This window comes from Phalacrocorax aristotelis, chromosome 8 (genome assembly GCF_949628215.1).
Source record: "Phalacrocorax aristotelis chromosome 8, bGulAri2.1, whole genome shotgun sequence".
Classification (NCBI taxonomy): domain Eukaryota; kingdom Metazoa; phylum Chordata; class Aves; order Suliformes; family Phalacrocoracidae; genus Phalacrocorax; species Phalacrocorax aristotelis.
Window position 1 is genome coordinate 26,597,458 of NC_134283.1, and position 21,317 is coordinate 26,618,774.

The following is a 21,317-nucleotide window of genomic DNA, read 5'->3' on the forward strand; positions in this document are numbered from 1 at the left end:
AAGGTCATTTTTCTGCTCTCTATTAAGCTGGAAAAGGGAGCATGGTACTGGGGTCAAAACAAAGATGCTATCCTGCCAACTGACTTCCTCTGCCTAGCACACTAACAGCATCAATGGAAAAAAAAGGTACTGAAAAGAAAAAAAGAAGGAAAGAACAGACTTGCTTTTTGACATCATTTGGAACTCCACAAAGACAAAGGCAATACGCATGGCAAAGAGAGGCTGTTTCTTCACGGTTTCCTGGAGTTTTTTAACCCAACATGAACAAATCACAGAATACTTTGATTTTGGGTGGGAATTTGCATACAGAAAAGTAAAGGTGTCTGAGACACTGTGCATTGCCAGAAAAAGTAATTGATTCCTGGGTTTCCCATGTAAATTGGAAGGAAAAAAGATAAAAAGAGACAGAGAGGTGTATTTTCTCTGCAGCCATCTTTTTGCCAGTGGTGTGCCGTAAAAACATTATGTGGAAATATATACTCTGTGTATTAAACACAAAGATATGAGCGCAAAAAACCCCACCCCTTATTAAAGAGCTTACTGTTGCCTTCCATGTTGAAACTGAAGAAAAGTAAAGGGTGATAGGATACTTCCTTAAATACAGCCCCCTTCCTCCAAACATCACTTGATCTTTTCGCTGTTGATAGAAACAAAACCCCTGCCCCGGCAGTGGGGGTGTCCCATTTATTTGTCTGTATGTTCTCAGAAAGTTTTGCTCTTGTCCTCTGCAACACTCTGAGCACGTCTGTGGAAGCTAGCATTTATTTATTTATTTAGATTAACACATATTATATATCTCCTGTCAAAAGTCATAGCTACTTCTCAGGAATTATATTGCCTGCTGTTTTCCTAAAGCTGATGGAGGGTAAAAGAAGTGAGTGGTGGACACCTGCTGAAAATTTGGCACTACTACCTTTTTCAGCCACCAGTATTACAGAGCATCTGAGTGAAGTGGGCTGAAGGCACTGGTCTTTATAGCTATCCATCCATCACTCACAGCTGCAGTTACACTAGGGTCTTCCTTCTGAGCTTCAGGACAATAATACTATTACAAAAATTATCAAGTTTATGCAAAAGGTATGAAGAACCCCAACCTACCCTCCTCAGCACCAGGATTATGTCAGAAACACCATTTAACACAGTGTTGTTGCCTAGTGATATGTTGTATTAATTTTAGCCACTTCTATGTCTTTCAAACCCTTTTCAAACAGGTTAATTCCTGTATAACTGTTCCCATTAGGCTCTGCCTCTGAAACAGTTGTTACATAAATCTGTTATCCGTTAAGACACAAGACTTCAGCCACTCATCTGCACTTTGTCCAAGATACTATTTTGTCTGTGGAGTTTTCTTCAGGACCCATATATACAAACTGTAGTGAGACTCATTGTGCATATTAATAACATTGAGCCAATGGCTTGGGAGACATAAGTACACAGCTCTTTGACTGCCAGCCCAGCCCTCAGTGATCAGGCAAGAAATCATGGACAGAAGGAATATATGGCAGGAACCATAGTGAATTAAATAGGCAGAAGCAGTAGTAAATGAAATAAAGCATGAATATATTGGAATCAGTGATGGAGAATCTTCTTCCACCTGAGAAGCATGAATAATAAGCTCATCTTTTCAGATCAAAAAGGTTTTAGACCACTATTTCAGAGGCAGCCAATGGTCCCCTAATCTGGTCGTTCAAGAAGCAGCCCATTCTACTGCTGCACAAATAGGAAATGTTCTCATTGTCCACTGAATCCATTAATTCATACCTGGAATTATCTATCCATCATATCCCAGGAAAATAGCTTTCCCTGAAGAAGCCAACTGCATGGGGTATAACAACACCTGCCTGTTTGTCTGTATTGGCTTCCCAGATCTCAAGCTGCAAAACCTCTGCCTCAGTGTTTCTTCTCAGCAATCCTCCATGCAGCCTTTATTTTTTGGTACACAGATTCCTCAAAGAATGCCCTTGAGGGGATGGATGAAACAAAACAATAAGATCCAAAACAGCCAAATACAGAACTGTAGGGAGAAAGCATGTCTTTCCAGAGCAAGTTTTATCACTTTTTTCAGGTAATTTGAGATTCATGGATGAATAATATAAACTACTGGAAATTAGTCCAGGTGCACACACAGAGTAATAGACTCATTTGCGGAGAAAGTGATACTGCACACAGGCATAGATTTACCTATGAAACTAGACCTTAAACATCTCTTACCATGCCTAGAACCTCCCATCCCTAGCACTAGCTGCTAATGAATCCTTCAGTTAATTGGCTTTCTTTAGATTTGTTCCAAAATATATAAATAATACTACTTTAAGTACAACACAGGAAGATACTACTACAGAAAGAATGCCATAATTAAAAGAAAGCAACCTGGGATCTTGAACTCTCTTTGAATTTGTCTTATCATGCACTTGCACAAAATGAGTCATTCCAAATTTGCTAATTTATCCAGGTGTCTATACCAATTTCTAAGAATTAATCCTAACCTACCTCCCATCCTGAATTATTAATATTATCATATGTTACTGCTCAATGATACCTCATCTTGTACTTCATTTATATCAGTTAGATTCTTTGAGTGATCCACTCCAGAATGCAGCATCTTAAGGACAAACCTCTAATAAAACAGCCTCAGGTTTGGGGTTTTTCTGGCCTGCTTTCTTTTTAGATATTGCTTTAACATAGAAATAACTCCTTACACATCACCATCCAACATATCTAGTGCAGTATGTCTTTCCCTTTCCAGAAGCTTAAGAGACAGATCCCTGTTCTGTACTCGTGTGTATGGGGTTACCTACCTTTTGGAAAGATCACCTCCCCCCTTTTTTTTTTTTAATTAGCGGTATGTCTCCTTAAATCATCTCTTGTCTTTTTCCTTCAAGCCATCGTAGCCACCTAAACTTAAGTAAAAATTGTTGCTACACTTACATAAAAGTAATTGTTCTCACCAGTAATTCACATTGTACTGGATTTGAGGGGCTGCTGTAGCTCCAAATCCCCAGTTACAGAGAGTACTGTGATGAACATCTGTCCTGGTTTCAGCTGGGGTAGAGTTAAATTTCTTCATAGTAGCTAGTATGGGGCTATGTTTTGGAGTTTTGCTGGAAACAGTGGTGATAATGTGGAGAAGTTTTAGTTGTTGCTAAGTAGCACTTACACTGGTCAAGGACTTTTTCAGCTCCCCGTGCTCTGCCGGGGGCACAAGAGGCTGGGAGGGGGCACAGCCGGGACAGCTGACCCAAACCGACCAATGGGATATTCCATACCATATGACGTCATGCTCAGCATATACAGCTGGGGAAGAAGGAGGAAGTGGGGGACTTTTGGAGTGATGGTGTTTGTCTTCCCAAGTAACCATTACACGTGATGGAGCCCTGCTTTCCTGGAGACGGCTGAACACCTGCCTGCCCATGGGAAGGAGTGAATGAATGCCTTGGTTTGCTTTGCTTCCGTGCACAGCTTTTGCTTTACCTATTAAACTGTCTTTACCTCAAACCATGAGTTGCCTCACTTCTACTCCTCCAATTCTCTCCCCCGTCCCACCAGGGGGGAGTGAGCGAGCGGCTGCGTGGTGCTTGGTTGCTGACTGGGGCTAAACCACAACAACATCACTGTGTCACCCTCAAGAGCCCAGCCATGCCTTCAGCCAGGTCATATCCTGCACTAGAGGGCTGGGGAGCCACAGTTATCTCTCCTGTGGAGCATTCCCAGAAATACTTATTTTGGTCAGGAAAACTGGCCATACCAGGTTGCAGTCTATCTTTCATCCCATAAGTCAATTTCATTCATTTTGATGCATATTCTTTGTAAATGGGAGAGATATCATGATGGGTTTACTGGCAAAGTCAAAGGTATGAACTAATTATTTGGTTATTCATTATCCTGCTGAGACAAATGTTATGAAGAACAAAAGGCAGGACTTAATAAGTTAGCTGGAAATGCTAATCTGGTGTGAGTTTTGAGCATTACTCAGGAAATATAAGCACTATGAAAAGATCTAGTGAAATCAGAAATGCTGTCTGGTAATAATAACGGAAGAAGGGATTTGTTCTCTAATTACCAGACACAAATTTGGGAAATTTGTCTTCCAAGGCACCATGACTTTGCAGTTCATTACATTCTCAATGACTCATATTATTAATATGTCCTTTTAATTGCTCTTTGTTGTCTTGACCCTTATTATAAGGGGATTGTTCATTCTTTCCAGACGGGGGTTACCCTTGGGTTCACAGAGTACTGCCTTAATGTAAGCAGGCATCTTGCATCCAAATTCTAGCAGAAAATGAGAATCCAAGTGAAGAGCACAGCTACAGAGATTAATAATCCAGAATGGGAGAGAGAATCCTCTCAAAGTACAAAAGAGAGCTGACAGAAAGAACAAATTAAAGGAAGATTTACACTGATCACTGTAGGATTAGATCTTTCAGTTTCTCTATTACATTGATAACACAGGTTTAGTACCATAATGTGGGGTCCTCATAAAAATACACCTGAAATAAACTACCCTGACTGTGCTTCCCATGGGGAAGTATTAGAATTTGTAAACGGGACAGTCCTTTCCACTTCCCACCAGATCTACATATAAGACATGTACAAGTCAGCACATGATACATCTTATAAAGGCACTAAGTCTTAGGAGAGCTTTCAGCATGTTTGGAACATGCGGTTTGGTGGACAGAACGCACTCAAAATCCCAAGCACTAACCACTCAGGTTCAATTTTCATGTTCCCCGAGACTTCAAAAGTCCCACTCTAACTGATTTCCATACTCATATCAGTGTGAGTTGAATCAGTCCCTGACTATTACACTTTAGGACTGAACTTTCTAACCTTTCACAGCATGACTATCTAAAGGGATACATTATGTATAGTTATTGTAACACCATGACAATGAAGCAAACACAAAGATCACCAAGCATCAAAACAATTCAGTTTTATGCAAAACATGCTCACATACAGTTTTTACTTTTATGAATTAAAGTTATGCAAGCATATTTATTAATTAATGCTAACACTGCTTCGTCAACATTGCAGTAAGGGAGTGTGCAAAGATTTTTCCATGATCTTCTAACGTATTAGCCAGCAAAGTGTTTTTTCAAAAAATGTACTCTTGCACAACTTAGCAAACACACACAAGGGTAATTTTGCTAGTGGTTATATTGAATTTTTTTCACTGAATGTTAATGAATTTTAAATTGTCTCCGTTAATTTTACATTTCATTATGGCACAATATGAACTTAATACAGCTGATTAAAAATTGATTCACCCATTCTTTAGTGAAAGTTCTGGTCCCAAATTCCTAAATTAGAATGGTCTTATTTAAAGCGCAATTTAGACTTTAAAGAGAAAAATAGAGTAATTTAAAATAGTTTTAAATTCTTAAGTAGTTCTTCTAACTATTTCCCTATGATGTATGGATACAGGTAAAATCTAATATCCTTTCACTAAAAATCCTGATTATGTTTTCATTTTTGTGTATGTGGATATATATTTCATAAACAAATTAGTGTGGCACTGCCGATACAATCTTTCTTCAAGTATTAATGGCTTCAAGCTGAGCATCCAAGAAAAAGATAATCTATATGGAGTTTATTTCTGGTTATATATGTCGGTACTAAAACAGAGTGGTCAAATGGCACATTGAGGAAGTCCTTACTACAGAAAGTACGGATCAACAATCTGGCAAAGTATAACTCTAGTGGGAGAACCCAAAACACAATGTAGCAACAACTGCTGTGAAAGTATTTTGAGGTATATATGTATTTTATGTTCTACTGACATGGATTTAAAAACAATGGAAGCAATGGACAAGAAGAATGATAGTTCATATCTGTAACTACTCCACACCACGTGCATAATTTTTAAAAATATTACCATCATGCTACGTACAAAAGTGAAAAAAGGTGTTCAACTTGTTCTAAAGAGAAACTTGTATTTCAAACTCTCTGATGAGAGGCGCTAGCAGTTACATATAAAAACTGAATCATGAATCCACAAAATAACCCAAAAATTCCTCATCGTGGGAAACACTACATCCTTTTATTAGGTAACTGGTGCAATAAAATAGAAGGAGCAGAGTAGAAAACTGGAAGACAGAATAACAGATACCAAGACTAGTCCTTGGGATAAGCTGTGAGCTGACTCACCCAGCTTATGAGGTTGCAGGCACAGGTTCATATAACCATGGTTCATCCACTGCTGTTTCCTCAAAACCACTTAGAGACACTGGAGACTCCTGCAAAATTCAGTTTCAGAATTTCTGCTAAGGATTGGGGTTCCATTTGAAAATAACAAGGGTACTATTTCTGCCTTAATACCATAAAAAGCCAGGTTAGAAGGTATGATGGAAACATAAGATATAAATGAACCAAGCAGTCCTTAGTCCTCTGGCTTTCCTCAGAGGTTTTCACCAGAGAGTGAGAACTGTGTAGGGGTTAGTCCTTCTTCAAAGACAACTTCATTCCAAATCATACTTTGTACACATTTCTTCGTATACTTTAGTATTGTAACACTGGTGTCACAGTATAGTGCTGCTGCACAGTTCTTTCTACACTGTTTTTTCTTCGCTTGTGACCAAGTATTCAGCTTTGCAATTACTACTATGCACTGTTCTTATATACAGCTTAATGAAGAATCTCTCCTCGGGAGCCTGTCATTCCTATGGGGCTGACCTTTCCAAAGAAAATACCCTGGATATTTTTGAGGGTCCCCTCCCAAGAGATAGTAAAGTCAATAATTTATTCTTGAAATACACAGAGATTTCATGTTAGCAATTTCCTGTCCATGTAGAAGCCAGCCGTCAGAATACCAGTCAGGTGCTGCCCCTTGGCGAAGAGTTGACACTGGCATCAGGACAAGACATTCATGCAAAAAAAAACCCAGGGTAAACAGTATAACGCTATGCTGTGTATTACTCCTCCTGCTTCCAAATGCCAGATTCTGTTTACCTTCATTAAATAAATTTTACTATCCATGAAAGCAGAAGAAATATATATATGTATGTATGTATGTATGTATAGCGAGCTATGACCAGTTTTTCTAGTTGATGGTATGATATGAGCTTAAATCTAACATAGCAGATGTAAAATAAACTTTGAATTTATATGCATTGTATTTCAATATCCACAATACCGAATGTTTACGAAATTGTCATAAATCTCTGCATTTATAATTTTGGATAATCAGTTACAGTTTCTGTTTATAATTCAGAGTTCCTTCTGTTGTGTGTAGTACACTTAACATGAAGCCAATTTTTTTATTTTTATGCTGCTTGGCCACCTATAATGCACAAGATACATGTTTTGTAGAAATTAGGTCTATTCATAACCACTACTCCACATACATTTAGTTTACTTTCTTATATATACACTTATAAGTGGGATGTAAACACATGGATAGTCACTAGGATGCTTCCTGTTGCGATGTATTTTCTCTGTTTGCACTGGATGGTATGTTTATATCAGATCTAATAAGTAACCAACACTTTTACAGCTATGAGCACTTATTTTTTAAATTTAGACTTTTGGACGAACTGGCCATTCAAGATTCCCTAGAGCTGTCCTAAAATACTTTTTGAAAACATGTTGTAAAATTTATGTTGACTTCAGAGTGTCTGTAAGGAATTACATTACTTTATTTGCATGCCTGATAAATTTTTCTGGCTGCTATTTACAAATGGTCCATTTACAAAACAGCTTTCTACTAAAACCTCTAGAAGAAATGTTTGCCTGGTGACCAGGTGACCATGGAGCAGTGAGGTAGAAGTTAAATATGTAGGCAGGGCTCTGTGTGTGCACATATAAATTTGTATGCATATACATACATAGATTCACACACATACATATGCACGCATTTTTCATATAGAGATATATATATATGTACACACACATATACATGTATTTTATATACCCCTGGCTGGCAGAGTGGAATCTGAAAATACGAAGGAATCAATATGAATATGGATCTTTGGATCCATTACAGTTTGGGGTTTTTTTTTATTACTATTCTCAGATTTTTAGAATCTATCCAGGAAAGTTTCAAACACACGTATGGAATTTATGCACTCATTGCACTCACTGACATTCATTGGAGTTTAGAAGATTAACTCCATCAAGCTCCATGGAAAAATCCCTCTGCTAGGATTCGTACAAGGCTGTTCTTCTAAAGAAATCCCAGTGGTGAGCTTAATAATATCTTGGCCAGGGGGTAAATCTCTTCAAAGCTCCACAACAGCTCATGCATACCAATAGAGACTAAAGCACAATCTAGGCTGTTTTTCATTGATCGGTAGAGAAAGTTCTACAAATTTAAAAATATATTGGACTGAGCTCTTCATACACCTTAGTAGACTTTTTTGTGTACTTAGCTAATGGAAAACAATCATGATAAAGACCTGCATATTTATTAATTATACATTCAAGAGAAACAATTTATTTTAATACTATGCCAATTTAAATCCAGTTAGGATTTTAAATCTTAAGAGATAAAATGATGTACTGGAACAATCTTGATTACAGAGTTAATTAGAGAGCAAGTAGTTTATTTTTTATTAAAAATTAATAATTCATGCACCTTAATTGTTGGATAATGATGTTTTTTTCTGCTATAGGTAGTTAAAATTTTTAAAACAGTACTTTACAGCTACGATTTAAAGTATTCATTCCATAAAATACATGTCAAAGTGTTGCTGTTAAAGTGGTTATCAAAAATTTAATGGAAATAAAAATACTGATCATTTAAAATAAAAAAGAAACCCAGTCCTAATAAGTCTGAGTTGCCAAGGCTTCTACTTTTTGCTTTATCAGGGAAAGCCAGAAAAAAATTCTCTTAACATTCAGAATAAACTAGGACCATAAGCAGCCCAAAAATTCTGAGGGGCCAGTTGTCTTAAAGTTGAAGGGTCCAGACAGGAGCTCATGAGCTTTCCTTCAGATTTAATTCTAGATGTCCTTTTCTTCATGCACACATGAATGAATGGGAAAATTATTTCTCCTAGCTAGGTCTCCCATTTAAGCAGAAATGCAACCATCATGGTACCTAAATATTATGTTTACACTCTCTGACTGAATCTTCTCAGCATTATTTAGGCATGCTCAGTGCTTAAACCTGATAGAAAGGCTTCCCACCCATACCAATTAACTGTATCCTGTAGTTTTGTTCTCCTAGATGTCCTTGAATATTGCCTTATTCTGTTCTGTGTTGTTCATTTGAATTAGTTTGAATTTCATCCCAGAAATTGTTTGTAATCTAGAAACTGTATCAATCTGCCCCTATTTTTCAATTTTTAATTTCCCAAGAGACATAAATGGATTTCCTAATTTGAGCATATGGCAAAGAGACTCTCTTTCAGAGCATTCTTTCCCTTTTTCTCTCTTATTTCACTTAGACCAGTCACAGCAGTTGTTACCTGGAAAGACAATTTTTGATGAATAAGGGCCTCTCTATGCTAAGGTGGAACTCCATGTGACTCCACCACCAGCTGCTGAGTTTACAGTACATATCAAGTAAAAAAATGTGTTATTAAATTACTAGGGAATGTCATACTCTCTCCTGAGTGAGAATTAAATAGCAGGAAAGAAGATGTGGTGACAATCTATACCAAGCATTATCATAACTAGGATTGTTTTTCACTATAGTGGCACATTGGACGTTTTATATCCCATGCTGTCTAAATATGATCAGCATGAGAACCAATGCAAAATTGAAATATATCTACTGAGAAACATTTAATGGAAATTCCCACAGAAATCACAGAATCACAGAATAGTTTGGGTTGGAAGGGACTTTCAATGGTCATCTAGTCCAACCTCCCTGCAATGAGCAGGGACATCTTCAATTAGATCAGGTTGCTCAGAGCCCTGTCCAGCCTGACCAGGGATGAGATATCTACAACCTCTCTGGGCAACCTGTGTCAGTGTAAAAAATTTCTTCTTTATATCTAGTCTGAATCTACCCTCTTCTAGTTTAAAGCCATCATCCCTTGTCCTATTGCAACAGGCTCTACTAAAAAGTCTGTACCTAATCATAGAATCATAGTAAGGTTTGTGTTGGAAAGGATCTTCAAAGATCACTTAGTCCATCCCCTCTGCAAGGAGCAGGGGCATCATTCACTAGACCAGGAACAAAAGACTGCTCTCTCTAAAAGCAACCAGACCTAGCAGCCAGAACAGCAGAGCACTTGGGTACTGGGAGTGTTTCCCTGGGGAGTTTGTTCCCTGGACAGTGACCCTCACTGTCTTCTCCATTTCAGAAAATCCAGAACCCTGTCAAAATAGTGGAGTATCTGAGCAGCTGGATTTTCCTTGGTACATGTAGTCTGAGAACATAGATATATGAATCTCACTGTTTTTATGTGGCTCCTTTCTATTTATTAGATGATATAAAACTGGGATAAATGGTTGATACACAAAATGGGTGCAGGGCCATTCAGAAAACCCTGTAAAGACTGGAGAGGTCAACAGGGACCTCATGGAGTTCAACAAAGGGAAGTGCCAAGTCCTGCCCCTGGGGAGGAATAACCCCATGCATCAGTACAGGCTGGGGGCCAACCACCTGGAAAGCAGCTGTGTGGAAGAAAGCTTGGGGTCCTCGTGGGCAACAAGTTGACTAAAAGCTAGCGGAGCAAAGCAGGCCAGCAGCATCCTGGGCTGTTGCCAGCAGGTTGAAGGAGGTGATTCTCCTCCTCTGCTCACCACTTGAGACACATCTGGAGTACTGGGTCCAGTGCTGGTCTCCCTGGTACAAAAGGGACATGGACTGACTGGAGCGAGTCCAGCGAAGGACCGGGAGCATCTTACATCCAGGGAAAGGCTGAGAATGCTGGGACTGTTCAGCCTGGGGAAGAGAAGATTCAGAGGCATCTTATCAGTCTGGGGAAGAGAAGGTTCAGAGGCCTCTTATCAGTGTGTGTAAATACCTGATGGGAGGGTGTAAAGAAGGCAATACTACTGACTCTTCTCAGCAGTATCCAGTGGTAGAACAAGAGGAAATGGGCACAAATGGAAATACAAGAAATTCTGTTTAAACATAAGGAAGTGTTTTACTGTAAGGTTGATCAAACACTGGAACAGGGTGCCCAGCAAGGTTATGGCTTCTCTGTCCTTGGAGGTTTTCACAACCCAACTGGGCACGGTCGTGGGCGACCTGCTTAATTGATCCTGCTTTGAGCAGGGGTTTCCAACTAGATGATCTCCAGCAGTCCCTGCCAAACTCAGCCACTCTTTGATTCTATGGCTCTACATGTTTTCCTCACATCTGTAACTCCAGCTCTCATACCTCCTTGGAGTGTAAAAACTTAGGGACATAGTGCAGTTTAAGTTTACGCCATGCCTTCAAAATTACAGAATTTGTCCTGCTCTTCATACTGCACCTATATTTTCTAAGTCACTTAACATCTTTGTTAAAGCCAGGCCATATTGCATTTGTCACACTGTGATGCACTAAGTAACTATTTTAAATTGGTGATGTTCACTGAAGAAAGTGCTCAGATGACTACTTTTTTTGGACTGGAATAGTAGAGAAAAGCACATATTTGCAAGACGAAAGGCATGTTAATAGAGGCCTGTTTATGACAACCCATAATATAAACTGATGATTAACCAGGCTTGCACATATGGCAAATGAAAATTATACACAAAATCAAAATTCACGCATATATCTATGAAGATAAATTGAGCACTGTGTAATTCTAGGGACATGTTTTTCCTTTCCTTTGGAAAATGTCTACTTCACTTTGAATGATAACGTAATGTAATTACAAAGCAGCACTAAAAGTAGTGCTGTTCTGAAAGTCCAAGGAGGCAGACATGAATTTAAAGCAGTAATCTAAAAACCATGACTAAAAGCTCCCTTTTCTCTCCCACCACCACCATTTAAATTCAGTCAGTAGAGGGTGTAGTCCCACATTATGTAATGCTGTTACATGCATGAACAGCCTCTCCCTCTTTCATGTTTCAAAAAAGACTGAACCCACTCTGAAGTTCTGGACATTGCCCTTTTTTAATGAAGTCCAAAAGTCAAGACATCAAAAGGAGATTTATGAAAATATTTTTTTATGCTGGGATCAAAAACTTCTTATAGAGATTTTAATTGGAAGGTTTTTTCATATTCATCTTTGGTTACCACAGCCCTGGATTGCAATAATGAAGATAAGATCATGCTTATGCATAAACCCCAGCAGCTTGGACAAGCTGGATGAAGGAAATGAGACAACTGATGATGCAATCTGCCCAACACTTTGGAAACCTGTACATTAATGCAAGAATTGTGGGGAAGAAACAAGAGAAGCTGAATAGGAAATCTTAATATGCACTTAATGACTAGCACTACAGAAGCTTAGAAAATGAGACACTTTAGTGCAATGTAAAAGGCCAGCATGCTCACATATGACAGTTGTCTTGAGATACAAATTTGGGAAGTTATCCTTGCTGAAAGTCTGGGAACTTGAGCTTGGGAATGTTAAGTGTCCATTGCAGATGACTGAACCATGAAAATGCAGTGGAAAGAACTTCTGACTTGTGAACAAATACCACAATTACCCAAGGCACAATACAAGGTAATAATGGAGATTTAAACTACCCAGACAATCTTTAAAAAGAGAATTAATGCAGTACAACATGGATTAATCTGGAAGTTATGGTGGTGATAAATATTACAGATACACATATACATACAGGAGGCAGAAAAAAAGCAATCCTTGCAAAGACTGTTCTAAATTCAATCAATAAAGAGGAATTGACTGAGATCATAGCAAAATGCAGCTTGGATGACAATGACCATGGTCTGACAAGAGTTAATGAAACTTAGGAAAGGAAGGAGGCTGGATAGCAGAATAGAAACAAATAGACTTTAATAAAACAGAGTTTAACAGTCAACAAATCCCCAGGTAAGAGTTCATATGATGGGGAAAAAGGAGTTACAAAGAGTGGCAGTTCCACAAGCAGTATTAATGGTGCAAGAAACTATCCCAATACATAAGCTGTAAGTAACTAAATCAGAAGCTCCTCACCAGTGTTAAGCAAAAGAAGGAAGGACAGAGAAAGTGGAAATAGGTTAATTATACTAAAAATATTGGATAACTGTTTAGAAAAAAAATTAGAAATGTCAAAGCATAAGATGGAAAAAGCCAGCAAAGGAACCAAAGACAACAAGAAATCATTGCAGATGTTAGCAGTAAGATAAGTGTCAGCCTAGTACTGATTGGAGAGGAAAGCTATCAGAATGCCAGGACTGCTCACATGATGCATGATATTTTTTGCTTTAAGATGTAAACTGCAAGCAGGTGTTTACAACAATTAACACTGTAGAAGAAAATAAAATCTCAGCTTAGAATAAAGAAAGACAGGTCAGAACAGTTCAGCTACTTATACTGACCAATACATTGACTTAACTAGCTGCAACAATCCAGACATATTAAAGCTCATTAGATACCTGTGAGGAATTGAAAACCCAAAAAGGTGAAATGCAGCGTCTATCATTAAAGGGAATACCAGAAAGATAAAACAGTCAGCTATGGAAGTATAATTAAAATAACTTAATTTTCTCCCTTCCCCAAATTGATTACAAATAACTAGGCACCTGAAAAATAATACAGTTATGCCTAAGAGCTGATATGGTCCAGGACAAATCATGTCAAACTTATTTTCTAATTTTCTTCTCTGACTGGGCAACAGATCATGTGGATGAAGAAGAAACCTTGTGTATTTCAATTTTAGTAGATCTTTTGACACAATATATTCTAATAGGTGAACCAGGGAAGCACAGTCATCACAAAAGCAATAAAGAACAGGTACAAAAATGTTTGGGATAACTGTGCTTATGAAATAGTTAACAATGGTTTACCACCAAATGGTAAAACATACTCACTGAAGATACAGAGGCCTATTCATAGGTCTGGTTCTATTCAATGTTTTAATTATTATCCTAGATAAAGGAACAGAAGGTACATTTATTAAATATGCAGCTCCCACCACAATAAGACTGACCTCATGTACGCTGGAGAGGTCTAAAATTCACAGTGATCTTGACAAACTGGAAAACAATCTGAAACTAAATAGATTGAGTCTAAAAATGGACTTAAGAACAACAAAGACATAAGTGAAGCACGAGACAGTGGTGTCCCACCGTTACAAGCATAATAGATGTTATGTTTGTGCCTGTTCGAACAAACATGTATAACATAAAAACATATATATGTAACGTATAAGCATATAATCTACAGTGGGTAAGCATATACATATACATACACACAACAAAAAATGCAAAAAATCCTTGTCATAATGGTTCTCCTCTAGCCACCATTGGCAAGGCTTCAGCAAGACTACTATTGCTTCAGTGAAGCAAATTAAGCTGTCCACTGTGCTTTAGCAAAGGCATGGGCAAACCGAGTTAGATAACCAGAGATTTAGGAACCAAAACAAAAGAAAGACTGAAAGAACACGGAATGCTTCGACTCAATAGTTACAGTAGATAAGCAAAAGGGTAATAGGTTTAAGGGACCTAACAAATCAATTCAGAGATTCAGAAAAAATTCTGGTAGTAATGAAGGAACAGTGAAATGCCATGTAGTCATGGCATAGCTATCACTGGAGGATTTTGTAAACAGGTTACACAAACATTAGTCAGGAACTACACAGCTAGAAATTATTCTGCCTTGAGGGCCTCCCAGATTTCTTTTTCCAAGATTCTGCTACCCAGAATAGTCATTAACCTAACAGATAAGGTACTCACACAAAATAAAGACGTTCTGGCATCAAGTTTCTTCTCTGACCTAGGCAAATGAATATTTAACGAGCACTTAGGCCCCTTACCGGCCTGCTGATCATCTGCATCTTATACAGATTCCCTAGCTCCTGAATTATTATCTCACTGGGAATCTGGGGAATTCTGTCATTTCTCTACCTATAAGAAATTTCTGCACCTGAAAGACTTTGCAACAGACTTTTCATTTGAACTGATAGGAATTTTGTGTACAGTCTTGTAGTTAATGAACTGACCCACAGTAAGAAGTATCTGGTGTGATTCCTCCCCACCTGACTTTATTCATCAAACTTGCAGCTACTGTACTTATGTGAATCTCTCGGGATGAGACAAACATCTAATTTGGTATGTACAGAGTCTAGCCAATTTTCTTGGACTAACTAGACTAACTTTCATATAGCTACACATAGGTGGGACAAATCCCAAAATTCAGAAACCACTTACCTACATTACTTTGCAAAATTAAGAAGGGGATCATAGTCTGGCTTGACACCTTAAAGTTATTTTATGCATATTCAGATTGTATTTACTATTTTTAGCTGTCTTTTTTGACTGAACTGTGTGAGTAAGCATATTCTGCCAAACTGCAAAGTTCAGCAATGCGTTTAAAGGCAGAAGCTCCTTTGAGGTTTAATGCAGTCTTTTTCCAAGTAGTGTGATTTCAATCCAAACTCCAAAATATTACCATTTCACTTTTTCTCAAGGCAGCAAAAAGGAAAAAAAAATCAAACCCCTCATTACTTCAAGTTTGACAGTCCTCCTCTATTATTAATGTGATGTAAAATTTCTCCCTGATCACCATATTCTGAGCATACTTAGCAATGACATTCCACCTTTTAGTTAGGAGCGAGTACATGGCTTTGAATGGAAGTAGCTTAGAGACTTCCATTATTTCAAAGTCTCTGGCAATGACAGCATTGCAAGCTATGTAATGTTTGCAGTATTCAGGCAAGGATAGAAGAGGCAAAGAAGAGCCTTAAAAGTCTGGGCTAGATCCTGAAGATGAATTCCTGAGTCCAAATGCTGTAATACACAGAATATACTGCTCCTCTTCCCTGCTGCAAAGTGAACATCATGAACATGCTTGCTGAGGAACAGCGTATTGGAGGCTGATAGAGAGAGGAGAATGAGATTATAGAGAAGTAATGAGGAAAGGCAAACCCAGCATATAAATTGACTGCAGCTAATGAAAACACTGAAATGTAATTGCTGCCCAGGGAGGTTTTAGTAAGGAACAATGGGAGGAATAGCTTGTGGCCTTGCTAGATCAGCGGTAATATGGGAACCACAAATGCATCATCCACCAAAAACCCTCCAAATCCTATCCTATGGAATTTTTCTATAGTAATTCTATGTGAGAAAATAATCAAATACATACAAACAAAACTTGGCTACTTCTTTAAAACAGGGTTTTTTTGGAAGAAGAATTTGGAATATTTTATATTTTAATGAAAAAGAATGTAAAAAAATGAGGCAGTTTCAATTATACACTTCTAATATTTTTACACCACCTTGTTTCTTAAGGCACTATTTCGAAGTAACTGATTTATCTTACAAATTATACACCTATATACAATGTAAATAGTTACAGCTAGTAGAAAGAATGCTATTTTACAATATATGTAACTCAAAGTAGCCTCTTAATCAATATGGTATCTCTTTCCACTATACATATTATCAGAATTTGAAATATATGTTTTGTGTTTTTATCTAAAGTTTTGGTAATGGTAAAACATATAATATAGAAAATATATAATTTATGCAAGCACATAACACAAAGACAATTAGAAACACACGAGTTTGATTTTGCACGGCATAATTTTGCTCCCTAGGCAGTGATTACATTTTAGTGGTTTGATTAGCTTCAGTCATAAGAGTTCACTATGATTTTTCAGATTAGTATTTTTAAAATACATTTTCCTTAAGCAGAAGTACTTTTTGTTACTCTTTCACATTTCTGGGTTCCTAAAAATTTTATTTTTCCTTATTTATACTATCTTTTACCTCCAAAGATATCTTCACTGACACTATTCACTGCTTTGCTCCATCAGTGGCATAAACTATGATATGAGCTATGAACAGGACACAAAGTCAGTGGCAATGGCCACGTGTAACTTTGCAAAAAACCCCGTGGCTGACATTTGTCAGCTTAGTCCACAGAAATAATTTGCTGCAGAATGTGAACGTACCCTGGGTACTGCTAAACTCTGGCTGTTCCTGGTGGTGGACGCTTCTGCAGTTAATATTGGGCTACAGCAGCACTCTAATATCTCAAATTTTCTCCAGGCTCTGGCCATATGACTGTATACATCTTGACTGTGGAAATATGCTGAAATATCATAACTCCAGCTCACCTCTGCTCAGTCATCTTCCATTCTTGTACACAAAGCAAGTGGGGAGAAGCAAAGAAGCCAAGAAAGACTTGCAGGACTGGCACTGTAGGACTGAGTCTTTGCTCGTTGGCCTTCAACAGGAGGTAGCACTAGAGACTGAAATTACCAATTATGTTTTCTGTCCCAGACAAGTTGTATTGTTTCCAACAGAAAAAGTATTCCAATAGTCTTTTACGTTATAAATAAAAGAATCTGGATATATCTTAAGCAATTAACACAAAGAAGGAGGTTTCATTTGCTATAATGATACACCTATGATCAGCATTTTAACATCTCATGGCTGTGAATTCCTTTACATACGAGTGAAAGGGCATCTTTTCAAGGAAATGTGGGCAGAAAACTCTTCATTTTATGCTACTGTCTGCAAAAATACCACTTTAGAAAACCCTTCATCTTCATGGATATATCTTCATGGCATTATTCTTTAATTATCTTAGATGTAAACATGAGAGAAAGGACTAATTAATTAGAAAATCTTTTGCAGTAGACACCCGATGTCTAGAAAAATTAATATTTGTTCTGTAGAGGGCCTGGGATCTGATGAGAGGAGGTAATTTGAATTAGCTGCAGATAGCTCACATTAGTGGATAATTAATTTTCTTCATATTTTGTCCTAGATTTCTTTAGACAACAGTTGTAGAGTAAACAATTCTGTGTTAGTGAAAGGATGTCAGAATTCAGGTTAGATTATGACTCCTCAGAAACAAAAAATAAAATATGCAACAGCAAACATAATATTAAAGGAAAACCAGAAAGAAGAAACTTATTGAGAATCCAGAGCATTATTTTGCAGCAGTTTTAATGATTTCTATTGAAAATTGGGGGAATATTACCCTCATCTCTGAAGATATTCTAAGATCTATGGGACTTCTAAACAGCAGAGGCTGTTATTTATGTGCTTATACTGTCAGTGTTTCATGTAATATCTTATAAGACCAAGACATTTCTGTACTCTAAAGGTTTTTACATTTGCTTATTTATGTGCAGATAATAAATTTTTGTCGAACAAAAATTCCATTATATTACATAGAATATAGCTAATAAACATATTTAACTATTACCTTGAAGAAAGTCACTATGAGCAATAAGTTCTGATCATGACAAAAACTTCAAATTGGGTTGCCAGGACACACCTTGTGGGAAAAGTGATTAGCATGCGAGCACATGTGCTGCTTGAGCATTAATGAATGGGAGTTTTGGTGAGCGATAGTTGGGATACTGATAATTCAGATTTAATTCCAAGGAATCTGGTTGATGACAGCCCTATCAGCAGTGTCTGCCCTCATTTAGTTTCTATCCTCAGAAACAACCTTAATGCATAAATTAGACAGACGAAACTCATACAATGCAAGCTTGTTTAACTAATCATCTACTGTGGAGATAAGCGTAAAGGATGAAGGAGTAATCATGTTGTTGCTTACACCAATGAGGAGGTGGAGCATGAAGTGGTAAAGCATATACCAATCAACCACTGTATAAAACCAAGCACTGTAAAATTTTCTTGGGAAAGGATTTGCTTCACTGGAGTCTGGAGGAAGCAATCAAAGTCACTTCAGTGTATATTTACAACTTTACTGGCTGAAGGCCACCAGATCATTCTTATGGATGCCTTGGGCCTCCATATCCTCAAGAAGTTGTTTTTAGAGATTGTCTTTTCACATACTAGCCATACAAACGAACATGGTTACTAGTGGTTTTAAGTGCCTGTTAAGCTTCAGTACAGTATGTACTAGATTCAGTTTCGGATCTGGAATTCTGTTCCTTGCTGGTTTGCAGGCAGCTGTGTTCGAAAGTCTCAGACTTCTACTACATATGAAAACCCCAAAAGTTGTAAGACAGAACTTATTTAAAAGCAGTTTATTCATTACAGATTGCATTAGCAGGAGAAACTACTTCTGCCTAAAAATTAGAAAGACTTCTTATCTGAAGAAAGAGACAAGCAAGAAGATTTACTTTGAAAGAAGGTTTATCTCATGAACCTGAAGGACAGCACAAGTTCTTCAGGTTCCTGCAGGTATATGAAAATAATTTTAAAAGAACTATAATATATTGTTGAAGAATAATTATTCAGACATCGGAACAGCTAGTGTAGCTTTCTGTGCCTACACAACATCTGTCTCATGCACTGAAATAACCATGTTGAAAACAACATAATGCATCTGCCTTCAGAAATAAAACTCCAACCCAAACTATTTACACTATTCTCTCCTTTATCTAATCAAACTCAAATCAAAATGTGTTTTCAACTTAACTGACCTGCATTTTACTGTACACTAAAAATGTGGATGCCTTTGATTTTAATTAAGTAAATCACTCACCAGCCTCTACCAATGACACTTCAAGTTTCTCAGCATGGTATAAAAAAAAAAAAAAAAAAAGAAGAAAAAGGTATAATTAGAGCAACTTACTGGAAATTTTTTAAAATCAAGATTTTTTTTAAATGTCAACATAATTTACTATGGCAAGTAAGATTTGGAATTAGTAACGTGATACTACTCCCAGTAAAACCTGGGGCAAGACTTCCACAGCCATCACTAAGTCAACTTTAAGCCATAGGAGAAAGACAGAAGGTGAGTTAAACCAGAAGGCTAAATCAGAAATAAATGCAGCCCCTCCTGGTTTGCAGGGAGACCTTGGGAGAAACTGGGCTGCAAAACCACACAATTGCTCTGAATCCTTTTGAGCTGGTCTGGGGGAGACTATGGCCCATCTGAGTGCTCTTGCTAAACCCCTCACTCAGTGAAAAACTTTTTGGCACATAGTGTTTCAGAACTTGCACAAATATTCCTGAACGTCAGGCAGTCACTGTATGGCAACAAAAAGGAGAGAGTTCTCAAATTCTTCTGCTTGTTCTAATTACACTTCTGTGATTTAAGCCTGATGTAAATTTGGTTTCCTTTTTGTTGAGCATAAGCTTAAGAAGGTCAGTACAAATTGTCTTCTGTGGAAGGTCAAGTTCTTTAGAGTAACATTAATTCTCTTATTTAAATATCTTGCAAATATTTAAGGAAAATACATTTGCTGTCTTCTGGGGGAGGAGATAGAAAGTAGTGAGTGTGTTTTCAACTCTGTGGTTCATATTTCAATCCTTTCTGCAGATTATAGTTTCTGGATAATTGGGTTCAAGAAAATTAACAAAAGCTCTGCTAGATTTAAAGGGTAAGCCTCTATCATATACAGAGCCATAGCTACTATACATATACATGTGTATATATAAAAACCATACATATAATTCTATCTTTATATATAACTTTTTAAGTGATTTGGATAACGAAGTGGGCATTTGGCCTTGAAAAACAAAACATTCAAGATGTGAATGTTGTTGGTCACATTCTTCAGAATATGAAAAATTTTCATATCAAAATAAATATCCTTGGATTTAATAATTTTTTAATATTTTTCTTTAATTCTTAACCAATTGTCCATTTGTCAGAGCTGGCTCAGCTAGTAGCTATCTTTCCTTTTTTACCCATACTTTCTCTATTTGACATATATGCCATTATTACTTGGGACACTTTCCAGCATCCAGAATATTTTGTTCATATCATTCCAAGTATCACCAGTGATTTTTAAGTCTTTGCCTTCTGAGTCAGTACAGATTTCTGATACATGAGAGTTATCTCATTGATATCATAATCTATTTTTCACTAGAGGGTGAAGTTTTTCATGATTCTTCTAATTCTTCATCTATCGCTCTTTGGTGGGCCATAAGCCTTTTGTCTTCTTCATGATGCCTATTTCACTTTTCCCTCTTGATAAGCATTTGTGTTGAGATCCAATTCAGAGTGAAACCCCCATATAATTGTCCTGGTTTCAGCTGGGATAGTTAAATTTCTTTGTAGTAGCTAGTATGGGGCTATATTTTGGTGGAAACAGGGGTGATAATGTGGAGAAGTTTTAGTTGTTGCTAAGTAGCACTTACACTGGTCAAGGACTTTTTCAGCTCCCCGTGCTCTGCCGGGGGCACAAGAGGCTGGGAGGGGACACAGCCGGGACAGCTGACCCAAACCGACCAATGGGATACTCCATACCATATGACGTCATGCTCAGCATATACAGCTGGGGAAGAAGGAGGAAGTGGGGGACTTTTGGAGTGATGGCGTTTGTCTTCCCAAGTAACCATTACGCGTGATGGAGCCCTGCTTTCCTGGAGATGGCTGAACACC

At 37.6% G+C, this 21,317-nt stretch overlaps 1 long non-coding RNA gene across 8 annotated transcripts in view; it reads right to left on the reverse strand.

Annotated features, from left to right (window-relative positions):
- Positions 1-21,317, reverse strand: part of LOC142061278 (uncharacterized) — a 346,726-nt gene that overhangs the window by 122,349 nt on the left and 203,060 nt on the right. For 7 of the 8 annotated variants that reach the window (XR_012662094.1, XR_012662097.1, XR_012662095.1 and 4 more), the window contains one exon: positions 6,148-6,236. The exons of the other annotated variant lie outside the window; for it this stretch is intronic. This is a non-coding gene — a long non-coding RNA (uncharacterized LOC142061278). The remainder of the gene's footprint in view (positions 1-6,147; positions 6,237-21,317) is intronic. 8 annotated transcript variants of the gene reach the window in all.